Here is a 3,245-nt window from a genome sequence, read left to right on the forward strand (position 1 = left end):
AAGAGGGGCGTTAGGGCGGACATAGATGGTGGCGCAGGTAATGGTAAGGCCAGGGAAGAAAAGACTAAGGATCAGGTGTTCGGTGAGGTCGGGAAGGAGAGGTTGGAGCCGAACGGGGATCTGGCGGTGGTGCCCAATGGCAACTCCGCCACGCGCAATTGGGAGGGGGTTATCGGAGCGGTGGAGGAGATAGGGTGACGTGTGGATGGAGTGGTGGGGTTGGAGGAAGGTTTCATTGAGGAGGAAGGCATCCACGCAGGGGGTGGCAAGGGTGTGCAGGAAGAGGTTCTTGTTGGCGGAGAGGGAGCAGATATTGTTGAAAAGGATACGTTACTGTCGCGCCATGACAGGGATTTAGACGAGGGTATCAAGACGGGAGAAGGTGAAGTGGGCCTGGTTGTTGGAGTAGGTGGCGTACATCTTGAGTTGGAATATGGAACGGGCGGCAAGGTAGATCTGCTGGAGGGTGTGGGGGCGCTGAAAGGGATGAACATTTTGAAGAACGATGGTGAGGAACCTGATGTCCTCAGCGGGGGGGGGGGGGGACGAAGGGAATTTCCAGGAGGGGTGGGGGCGTCCAGGGGACGGACAGGGACGGTGAGTTCAGGAGTGGTCGGAGGGGGTCGGGCTTTACACTTTTGGGAGTAGGTGGGGTGGGGGAGGCTGCAGGTATTACAGGAGGGAGGGGATTGGAGGTTAGGGCACTGCCTGAGGAAGTGCACTTGCCGACAATGCGGGCAGGTGGGGGCCTCGCGGCACTCAGCTGTGGGGTGCGCGTTATAGTGCAGACACCTCTGGCAGCGCAGGGATTGAGGAGGGGAACGAGAGGGGCCAACCTTATAACGCTGGTTAAAAAGGAGGGCACCCTCCTTCAGGAGACGGTCTATGGAGGGGGCATGCTCAGAAAAAACCCGCATAAGGTGGGTGGGGCCGGCAGCGTTATGGATCCAGCGAACCGCACGCACCTCCAGATGGGGATGGGCCTGAAGCTCCGCCAACACCTCCTCCTCCGTGATCACGGGACTGAGACTGTTGGGGTTGGCGGGAGGGAGGTGGCGAGGGAGCAGAGGTGAGAGAGGCATGAGGGCCAAAGCGGGTGACAGGGATGCGGGAAAGGAGGTCTGTGTGGAGAGTAGGGCTGGGGGAGGAGATGAGTACCGAATCACGACGAGGAGTGAGGAGGGAGATGGGGGCACCAGGACAATTCTGGCGAAGGAAGAGGGTGAGGTTCCGGGCTTCAAGGAGGGAGGGATCCGGACGGGAGAGGAAGTAGCAGTAGGAGGAGGGGGTAGAGGAGGAGGAGGAGGGGGCAGGGACGGGCGGGGAGACATCCATGACATCAGGGGTGGGGGAAGGGGGACGAGGTGGAGCCTTTTTTGGAGCAGACAAGGCAGGGGTGCCACCGGGGCGCTTGACGGCGGCGGAGGAGGTGTGGGGGATGGGAACAACTGGAATGTGGCGGGGAGGGGCAGGTCCCGGGGCCGGAGTCGGCGCCGGAGATGGTGACGGTGACGGTGAAGGCGAAGGCGACGGCGACGACGGCGGTGGCGGTGGTGATGGCGAAGGCGAAGGCGACGGGGAGAAATGGGCATGGACAGTGGTCCGACGGGCCACCACCCGAGCCGGAGCTGCAGTGACAGGCTGGGGGAGTGGGGGGAAAGGATCAGATCGAGAGGAAGAAGCTGGAGAGGGGGCGACAAAGAGTGAGGGCGAAGGGAGAGTGAGAAGAGGAGGGATGGAAGGAGGGGGGTGGGACTGGGCACACCATGTGATAGTGGTGGAGGCGGCGGAAGGGGAAGTATAAACTATGGCGGTGGTGGTAGCGGTGGCAGTGGTGGTGGGGGCGGACATGACGGGAGGGAGAAACAATAACGAACAGAACGAATAGGAAAGGACAGAAACAGGGGACAGACAAAGACGAAGACGGATGAAGACAAAGACGGATGAAGACGAAGACGGCCGTAGACCAGGGTCAGGACGGCGGCGACGGCGGCGACCAGGCGGCAACGGCGGCGGCGGCGGCGGCGGCGGCGGCGGCGGCGGCGGCGGGCACCGGCTGGCGGCGGCGGCGAACAGACGGACGGCCACCGGCTGGCGGCGGCGGCGAACAAACGGACGGCGGCGAACAGACGGACGGACGGACAGCAGGCGGCGGCGGCGGCGAACAGACAGACGGCGGCGAACAGACAGACGAACGGACGGACAGCAGGCAGCAGGCAGCAGCGGTAGCGGCGGCGGCGGACAGCGAGCAGGCAGGCGGAAAGACGGACGGACGGACGAACAGCTACAGCAGGAAGCGGCGGGCAGGCAGACAGACAGACAGACACAATCTTCGAAGACGGAGATTACAACCTGAGAGTAGCCCAGGCGTTGCAATCTGACGCCGTCGAATGAGGGGATCCAACACTCTGATGCTAGACGCTTGCTTCCGGCTTCTGGCCGATGGCCCCTGTACGCCTGCTCGCGCCACAGCAGTTACTGTGCTTGCAGGGAATGCCGCGCCGTCGAATAACGTTTGGCGCGCAATCCGTTCATGGACAGAGAATGCTAAAAGGGGCCGTTCGACCGTTAATACGGAAATCATAGCCAAGTTAGATGGCCTGAGCCATCTCGCGGCTGCCGCTGCTATTACGAGCGCGCGTGCCACGCGGTTAAAGAGCAGTGCGCTGGCTCTGGACGCCGTTTCCTAGTGTATTTTGTCACTTCTAGTCGGTTATGAGAAGCTGGCAAATTACTCACGGTCAGTGCTTATCGTCAGACACGAGGAGAAGCTTTGATTGTAATGGAGATTAGCACCGGGACAGCGCGAACGCAGTCCCGACTACCAAAAATTATGCGCCCGAGTTACTCGCATTTGGAGTAATCGCGGGGGTCAGCTCGACCGAAGTGCAATGGACAAGCCTCACCCCGGAGGAACCGCCTTCATGATCACGGTATCCTCTACGCCAGGTAAGTATGCTTCTCCTCGTGTTTTTTTTTTTTTTTTTTTTTTCCTTTATTGTAATTTAAACACCTATACAGGCGGGCTGGCAGCAGCATGGTTCGCTGCCCTTCAGCCATTAGTTGAACAGTAAACATGATAGAGAGGGGATATACAAAAAAGACGGCGGGCAAAAACATGGAGATACAAAAAAAAACAAGAGACAAGAAGCCGTTCACGTTGGACGAAAAAACAATAACACTTGGAAACATGGCGCACAAAACACGGAGAACGGCGACGGCACATGTGAACAGTTGAGTCGGAA

At 59.8% G+C, this 3,245-nt stretch overlaps 1 non-coding gene across 1 annotated transcript; it reads right to left on the bottom strand.

Moving 5' to 3' along the window:
- Positions 1-2,794: 2,794 nt before the first annotated feature.
- On the bottom strand, positions 2,795-2,957 carry LOC126095710 (U1 spliceosomal RNA). Its single transcript, XR_007521967.1, has one exon. It is a non-coding gene; the product is annotated as a U1 spliceosomal RNA (small nuclear RNA).
- Positions 2,958-3,245: the final 288 nt, after the last annotated feature.

This window comes from Schistocerca cancellata, chromosome 1 (assembly GCF_023864275.1).
Source record: "Schistocerca cancellata isolate TAMUIC-IGC-003103 chromosome 1, iqSchCanc2.1, whole genome shotgun sequence".
NCBI lineage: Eukaryota > Metazoa > Arthropoda > Insecta > Orthoptera > Acrididae > Schistocerca > Schistocerca cancellata.